Below are 14,629 nucleotides of genomic sequence, written 5' to 3' on the forward strand. Positions count from 1 at the left end.
CATAGGTAAAAAAGATTGAAAGAATGATCGATCATCCGATTTATTTCCTTCTTGTGATTTTATTTGAAATTCAGATTACGTAACGCAAGAATCACTTTACTTTCTTGCTTAATCTCTTAGAAATGAGCTTCGGTTTCAGCGTCAGGTGGTTCTCCTTTGTAGGAATGCGAACAAGCTGGCTTGCGATGAGGATAAATTGTACACCATGAAGATGATGATCGTCTCTCTTCGACAGAGTGCAATGGAGTAGAGAGTAGAGGGGAAGGAGGCAGAGACAGAAGCGAGGGGGAGGGGGTAGGTAAAAGGAGTAGATAGGAAGACCAAGAGAAATTCGAGTCGAGCCATCGAAGTCCAACTAAGCGTGATGGAGACGCCTAATGACCCTGCTTGAATTACGCACCAAGGGTGGAAACGAAAAGGAGTAGTAGGTATATAGGGTGGTCCTGTAATCATAGTACAACCACGATAAAAGACTAATGTTTCCTCAAAAAGTAAATCATAATCGTGGGATAAATGTTTTTTTTATATCGAAGCTATTGTTTTCGAAAATATTACGACCGAATTCATATTTATTTAAAAAGAAAAATAAATGAACGAATAAACGAATAAATAAATTAATTAATTAATTAATAAAAATCGTATGGCAGAATTGTCTTTTCAAAAATTTTGTTTTAAAAAAAATAAATAAATAAATAAAAAATTATCGGTCAAATACGTGTGCACGTAATTTAATTATCGTTGAAAGAATCTCGATATAAACTATATCTCTATTATAAGTTTCGATATAATGTATAATCAATAATGGTATAAAAATGTTTTAATAAGAAATTAAAAATTGTGTGTACCTACGTGCGTGCGTTTGTGTGTATATGTAGATGTGTATGTGTGTAAACTACTATTAGATAGAACGAAATGAACGAACATTTGATTAATCAAAAACAAATATACATATTAAAATCTTTTATTCTTTCATTTTGATTTATTTATTTACTCATATTTTTTTTTCTTCAAAAGAAATTAACTCTATCCTTATTGTATCACAATCACTTGGTCACCCTATATATTCTATAGAAGATATAGTTATCACGCGCGAAATGCAAGATTCTTCAAGTTGAATAAAAATTAATGATCAATACTCGCAGACTTGCAATATGATAAACAAGCAAATAATATTGAAAATAAATAATGTTAAATAAATTAAATATAAAATTGATAGATGTCAATCAATCGAGAGAGATGTTAAAAATAATGTAAAGTATGATATTTGAATAGAAAAGAAACAAAAGGAACAAAAGTGAACATTTATTGAAAACTAAACTAACTGGAGATATACCACAAACATAGGTCATTGTACCAACGGTTGGTACATGTGTATATGTATGTCTGTATATACACAAAAATATATATCAAGAACGAACCTAATAGCAAGCACAAAATTTTGTACGAAATAATGGCAATCCAATTAAACTATACTACTTCCTGATTACCAATAACAATATACAAATAGAATTTAGATATCTTCTGAAATAGCGTATATCATATATATGAATATTGTAAATATTTTTTTTTATTAAACAGTTTGATAATATACATTAAATACTCGAATTAATTTGATATTTAAACATTGAAACTCCAAGCCAACGAGAACACTATTAAAAAATATAATATAATTCAATGACTCTTTCGTTCTCTTAGATTAGAGACAAAAATAAATTGAATTATTTATGCAATTGAATTTTTTATATAATTGAATTATTTATGTATGTGTGTTTGTCGTAATAAAAAATATATATTTTAAAAATAATCGACAAACAAAATTAAAATTATTCGGACAAATTTTAACGCTATTAAATGGAAATAAATAATCGGAAAACTGAATTATAATGGCCAAAAATAAACGTTTCCTAAAGAAAACAATATAATTACGGAATGAGATAAGGAAACGGTTGAAAACTTATGATATTCCTTCCCCTTGTTTCATATTGCGAAAGGACTGATAAAATGGAGAAAATTAAATAAGAGGGGAAACACGTTTACCACAGAATTCTCTCGTGTTTGTTACCTATAGAAAAGCAGAGTGATTAGTATCCAACGTGAAAATACATACGCAGAAAGAAGTTTAAAGTAATGGAGAAAAGGAAAAGAAAAAGAAAAGACGAAAAAGTAAAAAGGAAAAAACACAAAAGGAAAAAGAAAAGCTAGATATTTTTCTTTCTTGTTCAGGGTAAACGAAAAATAGAGAAGACAGAGAAAGAAAGAGAGAGAAAGAGAGAAAGAGAGAGAGAGAGAGAGAGAAAGAAAGAGAGAAAAAGAGAGAGAGAGAGAAAGAAAGAGAGAAAAAGAGAGAAAAAGAGAGAGAGAGAGAGAGAGAGAGGAGACGAAGAAGCTCCCTTTTTTGCATTAACTTTTCAGCAGCTCTCAGCGCGTGGGAGGCAAAGCGAAATTAAACGGTTTACGGCTACGAGCAGTCGTAAACTACAAAATCTACGAGCAAAGGGAGAGGAGAGGCCACCTTTCGGCTATTCGAGGCTCTACTTCGCGAGGAAAATTATTGCACAGACGTGCTATAAACTTTCGGACTACGGTAGAAAGTTTGAGCCACCTGTACTGCTTACGATCGAGAACCTTTTAAGCGTTCTGAAATTCAAACAGCCAGGGCGAATGATAAAAGACGAATACTCCACAAAACAGTCTCTATCTCTTTACCTTTATTGCGTAATTAATAAAAGAATTAATTAATTAATATTAAAATAGATTAATCTCCTTTTTATTGCTTTTTTTATATCAAAGTTATGTTTTAATTCATAGATTATATCTATTACTTTTTATTACTGCATCAAGATCGACGATATATATTTTGAACATTTGATAAAATAAAAGTTGGAAATTAATAATCCAAAATTAAAAAGAAAAGAAAAAGTAGCACCATTATAAAGAGAATTAAAAGACCTTTCAAATGATATGCCACTTGAACCCTACTGCCATTTAAGATTTTGGGAGAGGGTTATCAACTCTCTGAAGGGGTTAGTCCAAATGGGTGAAATTTATGATAAAAACCTGTTCAACATCCTCGGAAAGAAAATTGACCTGTTTCGATGTTTTTCAAAAAAATCACTAGATTTTATAACAATCCTAATTTGGGCACTTTTCGATGGGACATTGTATATACATATATATTATATAATAATAATATTAGTTTATTTTGCAAATTATTTATTTTATAAATTAGTATGTTATATATTTCCGAACGAGAATTATTTTAATAACGTATTTGAATCGTATCTATGTGATCACGCACATTTTATTTATTATTATTTATCAATGTATATTATACATAATAGTATTAATACTAATAACAATAATAATAATAATAATAATAATAATAATAAAAATAATAATAAAAACAAATTTGTGATTATTTGTTTTTAAAATCATATTATTGTTTATATAATATACGTATACAAAAATCTCTTCCTAGTTCATTTTGTTGTGTGTGTATGTGTGTGTGTGTTTATATATAGACATATATATGTATATATATATGTATTTTATATATATATAAAATAATAAGAATAATAATAATAATATGAGTTTATTTTGTGAATTATTTTCTTTTCAAATAAATATATATTATATATTTTCGAATCAAAATTATTTTAATTACGTATTTGAATCGTATTTATGCAATAGCTCGTTTTATTTATTGTCAATTTATATTAATAATCAGTATATAATAATAAGAATAATATTAAAGTAGTGATAAATTATTTATAAGATTGTTTTTAAATTCTTATTATTAATTATATACATATATTATACATATAATATATCTAATCTTTATTATATATATATATATACACACACACACAAACACACACACGTATACAGAAATCTTTTTCTAGTTCATTTTCTCTATTTCAAGGAGAGCAAAAGAAGAGAACGCTTCGTGCGTTCGAATGAATAGAACAGAAAACGAGATAAATTCCTGAATGACTGCGAGCTGAGTGCGTGCAATCACGCGCGTGCCTCTTAGGATTCAATCGCTGGAATTTAATTATCGAACGCTTAAAAACCTATTATCACATCGTGTTAACCGAGGAATTTAAAAGCCCCGTACAAATCTACCTATGTCTCTTTTTTCTCTCGATAGGATAAAAGAAGGATAACAGCATCCTCGTGTCTCTATATTTCTATTCGTTTCACGAAAAGACATAATAGGAGAAGATGGGACAATGCAATCTCATCCTCGAGCGACTCGAAATCGAAATCGAAATCGTATAGTATTTTACAGCCGATAGTATTTTACTATTATTAGAAAATATAAAAAGGAAAGAAAAAGAATAAAGAAAGAGACACAAAAACAGAACATACAGAAAGAAAAAAACATTTTTTTTAGAAAACATCGACGTCATCTTTTTCAATATTTTCTGATCGCAAATAAACAAAAAAACAAGAAAAAAGAGAGAGAGAGAGAAATTCGACAAATACTCTTAACGAGTAAAAAAGAAAAAGTTTCATTTTCATCTGGATATATGTCTAAATCTGAATTGTAATAATTTAAATTAGTACGAAACATTTTTCATTTGGCTTTCTCTTTTGCGTCGAAGCCCGATCCATAAATAACGTTTGTCCAGCTGCTCGTGCACGAATAAACAGAGAATGCCCACAGGGGAAGAGTCAATTAATTACGATGAAACTGGACGTCCCATCTCTCTTTTTCATCAAACCAATACGAAAAGCAGAGAGACACCCCCGTAATCATTTCATTTTTTAAGAATACCACGAAGAGTTATGGTCTATATGGTGTTTGGGTATGCGATAAAAATTAGCTTGTGAGAAATCGAATTCACAGAGATCTTTGTTTTTCTAATTTTTAAAATCACAGGCTCTCTTTCTCTTTTTTCTTTCTCTTTTTAAAGCAAATTACTACCGTAATTCAGACCATGGCTACTTAATTATGAATTTTATTATGCTAGGCCACGCGTTTCTCAATATTACGAGCGCAACGAAACGACAAAAAATGCCTCAATGAATTCCTTTGTGGCGCATTTTTATCAAAGGAATCTTAATAGTTACGCGAAATGAGCTCGTATATAAGCGAGTTACGTGACGTTTTGAAGTATCCTTTCTCTTTCTCTTTTTTCTTTTTCCTTTTCTTTTTTTCTTTTTCTTTTCTTTTTTCCTTTTTCTTTCTTTTCTTTTTTTCCCTCTCCCCTTTCGTTTCGGAGAATACGTGTTACATACATATTATGTAGATGTCTGCATGCGTATATGCACGAAGAGCGGCAAAGAGAAAAGATTTAAAAAAATAAAAAAAAATAAAAAAAAATAATAAAAATAATAAAAAAAAACAAAAATGAATGAGAGAGAGAGAGAGAGAGAGAGAGAGAGAGAGAGAGAGGAAAAGGAAACGATGAATTTAAAACCAAAATCTAAAAAAGAATAGAACTCATAGTAATCCGCGTATACATTCACAATTTAAAACAAAAGAGAAAAAGTTGGAGAATGCGTTTCGTTGTTTCTACAAAAATATCCCAGTTAAATTTATTGGAAAAGCTTTCTCTCTCTCTCTCTCTCTCTCTCTCTCTCTCTCTCTCTCTCTCTCTTTCTCACTCTCATTCTCACCGTGTCTCTTTTTTTCTAGTGCAGGAAAAACGACACACGGAACGGACGAGCTATCGACGGATGGCGAATCGAAAACGACACTCGAACACATCCGGCCGATTTCCGTTCGCGACTAAATTTATTTGATGCTTTAATCCTCGTGCTTTTCTCCGCTCCACCCCCGCCTCCTCCTCCTACCTCTTGATCGGTACGAATACGTCGGTTGCGACAAGTGCTTCTAGTTGCTTCATCGTTGCCCTTATGAATAGACCAGAATTAGAAACTTTTTTTTCTTTTTTCTTTTTCTTTGTCTTTGTCTTCTTTTTTTACGCATTCTTTCTTTTTTCTTTTTTCTTATTTAATAAATCTAACGATAAGTTACCACGTAAGTATTGTGAATAAGATGTACAAAGTGAAGATCGTCTTTTTGGGCATACGTATAATAAGAAAATAGAAAAAGAAAATACATTTTTTCTTTTCTTTTTCAGAAATAATTTCTTTCTGCCAGAGTATCGTTTAAAAGGGATTTTGAAAAGATTTACGAAAATTATATGAAAGATTAAAAGAAACTTTCATTGTGAGAAAATTGTTGAAGAAAAAAAAGATTAAAAGAAGGAAAATTGATTCTCCAAATCCTTTCATATGGAATAACATAAATCAATCGTACAAACATATCTTTTCTTTATGACGATCGTAAAACTTATGGTATTTCTCTCCCCACCCCCTTCTCTTTCTCCTTTTTTCCCTCTTCCCCAACCAAATGAAAATACAGTTTTAATGAGCTATTTGTACGAACGACATATTTATAAATAGAATGTTTGAAACGAAAGCGTTTCAAGACTCGAGAGGATTATTTTGGTACTCATTAAACTAAAAAAGAAAGAAATACGTATAAGGAAAGGTTAACCAACTTGAAAATTTACATTTCAATGAAATTTCATAAATATGCAGAGAAAAAGTTTTAAGTTATAAGAGGAATTTTTTTGTGACGAACAAATATTCATCTTGAAGTTCTAATGTTTTTTCTAAACAATAATTTATTTTTTTCTAAATAATTATTTATTTTCTAAATAACAACAAATATTTATTTATTTATTTATTTGTCTATTTACTTATTTATTTATTTATTTATTCATTTCTTTGTCTATTTCATTGTTTCTTTTTATTTTTTTTTCTCTTTTTTAACTAGCTAACTGTGTGGAATAAAAAAAAAATAATTCGATTACCATGGTAAATTTTGTGAGTCATGTTTGATCGAACATTTTTTTTTATACTGACACAGGATTAATGAGTAAAATAATAGTAAATGTTTGTTATTTATTTGTTCATTGCCCTTTCTTTGTTTTTTTTTCCAACTAGCTGGCTATATAGAATGAGAAAAACAAAATTCGATTACCATGATAAATTTTATGAGCAATGTTGATTGAACACTTTCTTTTTATACTAACATAAAATTAATGAATAACTATAACATCCTGTCATCTACATTCTGAGATCTCTCTCTCTCTCTCTCTCTCTCTCTCTCTCTCTCTCTCTCTCTCTCTCTCTCTTTCTTTTAACATTTTTTCTATATAGACACATATATACATATTTATATTTATTTTTGTACGGACAATCGTACATTAAAGTATGTATTCGAGTGTGATTGAAGAACGATACAGTCCTCATTTTTCTTGCTATAATTCAAGCGACGAGATAACACGCCGAAATTTGTCTTTGACTACTATCTGTCTATACTATGAAATGAGAGAATTAAAAAAGCAGGGAAAGAGAAAGAGCAAGAAAGAGCAAGAAAAAAGAGAGAGAAAGAGAAAGATACAAGTATACGAAAAATTTTTCATACTTTTCATTTGATGTACAAACCACGTTATTCCATGTCTTTGTACATGGAAAATTGCTACCGTTACAAAAATAAAAAACAAGATCATACGCTATAAATTTCATTGTGTACGTAGATTAAATAAGAAGATGAATAACAAAACAGTCTCTCTCTCTCTCTCTCTCTCTCTCTCTCTCTCTCTCTCTCTCTCTCTCTATCTATCTATCTATCTCTCTATCTCTCTACTCTATCTCTATCTCTATCTCTATCTCTATCTCTATCTCTATCTCTATCTCTATCTCTATCTCTATCTCTATCTTTATCTCTTTCCGTAAAATTGTGATTTTTCTCTATCTCTCTGTCTCTCTCTCTCTCTATCTATCTCTCTATCTCTATCTCTATCTCTATCTCTATCTCTTTCCGTAAAATTGTGATTTTTCTCTGTCTCTCTGTCTCTCTGTCTCTCTCTCTCTCTCTCTCTCTCTCTCTCTCTCTCTCTCTCTCTCTCTCTCTCTCTCTCTCTCTCTCTCTCTCTCTCTCTCTCTCTCTCTCTCTCTCTCTCTCTCTCTCTCTCTCTCTCTCTCTCTCTCTCTCTCTCTCTCTCTCTCTCTCTCTCTATCTATCTCTCTATCTCTATCTCTTTCCGTAAAATTGTAATTTTCTGTAGAATTTAAATCTTCAATTTAAAATCTAGAATTATTCAACATTGCAGGAGATTATTAGCAAGTCGTAAAAAGTACATAAATAATAAAAAATAAAAGAAACTCGTAAATATTATACAAATTAAGTTTAGTTATATAAATTAAGCTTATTTATATAAATTTTTCGTAAAGTGCGTTTATAAAAAATTAACATGCACAAGTACTTGATGTAAATTTGATCGTTTTATATGCAGACTGTAAATAGCAAATTAAGATCAATCAATACTAGAATGAGTTGAGTTTGTTTATACAAATCTACAAAATTGTTGTTAGATCGTAAAAATGAACATTTCACTAGGATTTTGAAACATTTTTCAATAACCATAACTCATTCTAAGATTGATAACTTTTTATGATATTTATATAATGCATAATAAGATCTATGAGATAAATATATTTGTTTTTTATCAAATCTCTTAATAAAACATAACATTAACGTCAACAAATTTGTTTATTATCGATTATAATCAATAAACGCTCAGATAATTAATGCAGAGTGCATTAATCCCTTGTACATCTTAATTTTTTTTTTTATTTTTTTTTTATATATAAAAAAAAATACATTTCACATAATTTATTTTAATGAAAATTTAACATTTTTTAATAAAAAAAATTCTTAATATACCATTTTAAAGAGTGTCGAGTTATGTTTGAAATAAGAATACAAAAGGTTAAATGTTATTAAATCTCTTAAAACAATTTCGTATATTTCATTGCTTAAATTAAAATAAAAAGAAAAGTACCGTATACTTTCACAGAATATATTAATTTCTCCATATTCATTCACAAAATTGAAGTTCTTTGTTCAATTTATAAAACGTTATTCGACATTAAATATTCCTTTCTAATAACGTTTTTTTCCTCCTACCCCTATTCTCTATCCTTTCTTTTCTTCACTGAAGGAAGACATTCAGATCGATCAAAGAAAATTTTATTTTACTGAATAACCCGAAAAACAGCCAGCTTAAAGGACGACGAGTTACGTCCCTTCGTATCATCAAAATCGCATGATATTATTAAAATCGATTAAACAGGCGATCTTCTTTTTTTCTGTTTTTTAATTTTTTGTCTTTCTTTTTTTTTTAATTCGAATATTTTCTCCTTCCTTTTCTTTTTATTTTGTAAACTGAGCTCAGCTTATGATCGATAAAGCATCGTATTAATTTTTCATCGTAAGATTGACAATGGATTAACAATTCTTTTTGTTCTTTTTCTTTATTATTTCTTTTCTAAAATAATAGAAAATCAACATCCTCATTTAGACTATTCGTCTCCTTAATATTTCATATACGGGATCGTAGATATATACATAAAATTATGAAAGTTTTTGCTTCATATCCAAGACGAAAAAGTTAACGTCTGGTATTGCTTCTTCGTCGAAAGAAAATTGCTATTATTCGAAGGACACCGTTCTATTTTTCTTTTTTCTTTTTTTTCTTCTTTTTCTTTTTCTCCTTATCAGAAAGTTCCCTATCTCGTTGATAGTAGTTAACAGGCAATTCGCACCGAACCTGTTTTACAATACGGTGGAGAAACACCTGACAGTTACGAAGTTACTGAATTTCATTTTTCTTTTTCTTTCTCCTCTTCTCTTTCTTCTTACTTCAAGACTTAGATAGAGAAAAAGTGAGAAAAGAGAGAGAGAGAGAGAGAGAGAGAGAGAGAGAGAGAGAGAAAGAGAAAGAAGGCAAACTTTTCACTGGTGAATGATGCATGGATATTATTAAGCGGTTGAAACTTTCAAGCAAGGGCAAAGTTTAAACAGAATTCGTACCCGTCCATTTCGTCGACCTTTATTTTTTCTTTCTTTCTAATTCATTATTATTATTATTACTTTTTTTTTTTTTTTTTTTACAACCCATGTCTCTCCCGAAGTGGAAATATTCCGTAGAGTTATTCCCGAAAAAAAAAGAAAAAAAAAAGAAAGAAAGAAGAAGTATCGACGACAAATTTCAATGAGGAATATTTCTAACGATTCACAAATTTAATACGTATTCGACTCGATTTTTATTCTCCCTGTTTCCGGACAATTAAATCCGGGGGGAGGAGAAGAAAAAAAAGAGAGAGAGAGAGAGAAAAAAGGAAATAGAAATCTGGCAACGAGCCAACGACAGAGTAAGAGTAATTCAATTTTTCTTTTGCCTTTCGAAAGCCACGAAATTTCGTGCTATTGACACGAGAATACCAGGTTTCAGGTAATATCAAAAAGAGTAGAGACAGAATTTGGCCAAACGTAAACTGACAAATTTGCAATTCTATGGACGTGCCTCTCCGTTGACGATATTACAAATTTATCCAATTATTTAACTTTCGATTTTTTTTAATTTAACCTTTTGCGCTACAACACCTACAAAACAATCCTAATAATATTGTTCTTTTTCAATTGTATCGATAAATATTGTATAAATTTCAAGAAAAACTATTATATAGTTTGAAGTATTTTGTAAACGCATTCTGTACTTTCTGTTAACATTTTACGAATATTTTTTTCTACATTAACAATTTAAAAGAATTCGTTCGAAACGCGTTCAACACTATATTGTAAAAATTTATAAATTGTCGTGTAAAAATTTATAAATTCCTAACGTTGAAATAATCTAACAATTTTGTATTATTTTTATTTCACCGTTAATACCACTTGTTCATTTATTGTTAAGAAAATATCATAAATAAAGTTCACGCGAAATTGAAATATTATCGAAAATATAGCGATATTGAATATTATCTAGAAAACATTCATGTAGACAAACGGTGTCTACACATGTCTATCTTTAAAAATATCATTCGTTAATACATAAAAAAAAAAAATTCAATAATAATCGCTGCATTTTTTTCAAAAATATTATATAAAAATTTATTCGAATTGAATATTTTATAAATGTAAAAAATGTTTGTAAAATTCGTAAAGTAAAGAGAACATAATCATTTTCCAATAGAAATATCAGCAGTTTTATTAAAACTTGAATATTTCCATTAAAATTTTTTTTTTCTTTTTTTTTCTTATAAATACAGACGAAATCCGGAACCATATGGAGAAACGTGATCAGCCTAGCAAGGAAGAAGATCCAAAAGATCAATTTCTCAGAACGATAACGTTACTACTCCTTCGCAAATATTCCGTGAAAATTGCAGATTGAACGTTTAAGGAGAAAAAGTTTCGTTTAGAATGCATCGTAAAACTTTACATTACGGTGACCTTTAAAGGGCACTTTTCTTATCTTTCTATTCTTTCTCTATTTCTCTCTTATTAACGGAGAGAATGTAACGGATTGGATTAACCTCCGATAAAATCTAACGAATAAATCTCACCAACAGCAAATAAAGCGTTCTTCTAGTGTCTCCCTATTCACGACTGCAATTTTAAATCCTTTCGATATCTGCAATCAAAAAAAAAAAAGAAATGAATTAAAAATGAACATTAATAATAATAAAATATAAACATAACACGATTACGATAGAAAATGTTTTGTTTCTAATTTAAATTACTTTTTTTTCTATATAATTTCTTTTACGATCAATACGTATATGTAAATAACGAAGAAAAGTTTTAACGAAAAATAATTAACGTTAAAAGTTTGTTTGACCAAAAAGATCGAGAAATAAATAAATTAAATAAATCGATGTCTGTTTCTTTTTTTATTTCGAACAATAAAAATATAATCATATTTACGTTAACGTTTAAACACGTCGCGTATGGGAATAACTTAAATGCTTCTATCGGTATTGTTGAAAATTTGTAATTGGTTAATTCTAAAAGATTTAACACAGGAAGTCATTAAATATATGACGAATTGATTTCGCGCATTATAACACGCGAGGAGAAATTGATAGCTTGAAGAGTAGGAACTCGGTGTACATATATATAATATATATATATATATATATATATATATATATATATATCATATATATCATATATTATGAATCTAACGTCGGCGATCGGAAAGGCACTTGGGTAATTGGATACCGGTAAATCTCATTAGGTATATAAGCTCTTGATGTGCATAGTGGCAATCGACTACTACTCTACTAACATGCTTTTACGTTTAATAGTGTACAAGCAACCTAAACGGTAACCTTAAAGGAAATATTAGAAAATGATGTTTATCATCGATGAAGATTCTCCCTCCTCTTAGAGCTTAGAAATTCAATACTAAAGATGAACTATGTTTTATTTTATATCGTATATAGCACGGGAAAAAGATATTTAAATATATACCTACTACGATTACTAAGATTCCTTCTTAAAAACATAAGATGATCTCTTTGAAAATGATCATTTAATACTGTATAAGAAGAAGAATCTTTGGAAGTTCTATCTAATGTATCATCAAAGGCTAATTATTGGCTCTTCACATTTTTTCGAGCGGATTATTAAATTCAAGAATCGTCCTCCTTAAATGGTCATTCATTTCCTTAAAATAGAAAAGAGAGAGAGAGAGAGAGAGAGAGAGAGAGAGAGAGAGATCCGAATTAATTCAAGACAACGAGAAACCAGTGAATCGTTTTATCGAAGATTCGAAAATCATTGAATGGACTAATCAAAAATTCAAAAAGCATTGAATCGATTCATTGAAGATTCAAAAAACATTGAATCGACTAATCGATGATTCAAAAAGCGTCGAATTGACTTTTTGCTAGAAGTTTTTTTAAACGAATGCTTTGACTGCTCTCGCGAAGCAAATAATAGCTGTAATGACTCATTTGCTATCAATAATGCGTCTGTAGCTGTACTTATATACCTATACACAACATGTACACATACATACACACATACACATACATATATACATACATACACACATACATATACATATATACATATACATATATATATATATACATACATGTGCATACATATATACATTATATATATGTATACATATCACTCACTCTCTCTTTCTCTCTCCCTCTCTCTCTCTCTCTCTCTCTCTCTCTCTATATATATATATATATATATATATATATATATATATATATGTATGTATATATAAAGTGATATGTACATATCACTGAAGTGTAACTCTCTGTATAGCATGTAATGAAATATGGACGTATCGAGTTGCGAACAAGTCAACTGTAAACGACCGAGTAAACACTGAATATACGAAACAAGTTAAAAGTAAATCGAGAATGGTGGGGAATGAATGAATCGTAATAGGTTTCTCTCTCTCTCTCTCTCTCTCTCTCTCTTTCTCTCTCTCTCTTTCTCTCTTTCTCTCTCTCTCTCTCTCTCTCTCTCTCTCTCTCTCTCTCTCTCTCTCTCTCTCTCTCTTCCTTTCTACCTCGAGCTAATTCCGCTACTCTTCATTTTCCAAACGAGTACCTACATCAGCAATCATCTAAACACGAAAAATACATCGAGAAGTATTGGAAATTATGAAGAAAACTCCTTCAAAGTTTCCATTTAACTTTAACACTTGAACATTATGAAAGTCTGCGGACTATTACTCAAAAATAATCAATTTCATTTATATAGATATACCTATAACTTTAAGATAAAATATTCGTTTATACAAGTTTGGATTTATAAATATAAAAAAGAGCCATACACACAAATCACACACACAACGACTTGTTTTGTATATATTAAACTCGCAAACACGTTTCGATGTTCGATTAATCAGACACGTAGACCAAGATGGTGTGTATACACCAACGATCAAGCTCGAATAACTTCGACGAAAGGTACGGAAACGACCAGAGACGGGGTATAAGGAAGCATCAAGCATCATGGGATCGTTGCAAGGAGATGAAGAAAATTCCTCGAACGATTCGATAAACGGAATTTGCTGAGTAAGTTCTACCCACGTCTGGAATAAATTAGGTCGCCTTCAATCCTGTACTAAACTACCCCACCTTCTCTCTCACTATCTCACTCTTTCTCTAATCCTTTTAAACCTTAACCCATTACCAGAAATCCTAACCAAGGAATTTTCTATGTTTCTCTGTCTTTTTATTTTGCAGATCACATATGCTCTTCTTTCGATATTAAAGAGAGAAAAAAGAGAAAAAAGAGAAAGAGAGATAGAGAACGAGAAATTATATATACAAAAGACATTATATACATATAATTATATAATAATAAATACTTTCAAATAGTGCAAAACAAAAAATGTTATAAATTTACAAACAAAACAATTTACATAATTAATAATTAATATTGTATATAGGATGTCCTATTTATTTGAAAAAAAAATCAGAATATCTCGAGAGACAACTTGTAAACAAAATTTTTTTATGAATTTGTTTGATACAAAAAGACACGTCACATATGATGCCAATTTTTGTTTTTGTTTTGCTAATTGAAAAGTAGGAAAGGGAAATTATAAATTCTTGTTTTTTATAGGAACCATATACGTATTTTTTTTTCTTTTTTTTTCATAATACGATGGATATTCCTTAAAAAAAATTCAACTGCGTATCATATGAGCTAATTCATTATTGTAAAATATTATAAATTATAAATTATTTTATAAATTCGTGAGTTCGTATCGCTGATTTC

General features: G+C 29.6%; 1 protein-coding gene across 5 annotated transcripts in view; it reads right to left on the minus strand.

The window, feature by feature from the left end:
• LOC124424326 (protein tincar) overlaps nucleotides 1-14,629 on the minus strand; it is a 225,844-nt gene that overhangs the window by 166,440 nt on the left and 44,775 nt on the right. For 4 of the 5 annotated variants that reach the window (XM_046963227.1, XM_046963225.1, XM_046963226.1 and 1 more), the window contains exon 2: nucleotides 11,434-11,501. The exons of the other annotated variant lie outside the window; for it this stretch is intronic. The gene's annotated coding sequence lies outside the window, so the exon portion shown is untranslated. The remainder of the gene's footprint in view (nucleotides 1-11,433; nucleotides 11,502-14,629) is intronic. 5 annotated transcript variants of the gene reach the window in all.

The sequence above is a fragment of the Vespa crabro genome, chromosome 5 (assembly GCF_910589235.1).
Source record: "Vespa crabro chromosome 5, iyVesCrab1.2, whole genome shotgun sequence".
In the NCBI taxonomy this organism is placed as follows: domain Eukaryota; kingdom Metazoa; phylum Arthropoda; class Insecta; order Hymenoptera; family Vespidae; genus Vespa; species Vespa crabro.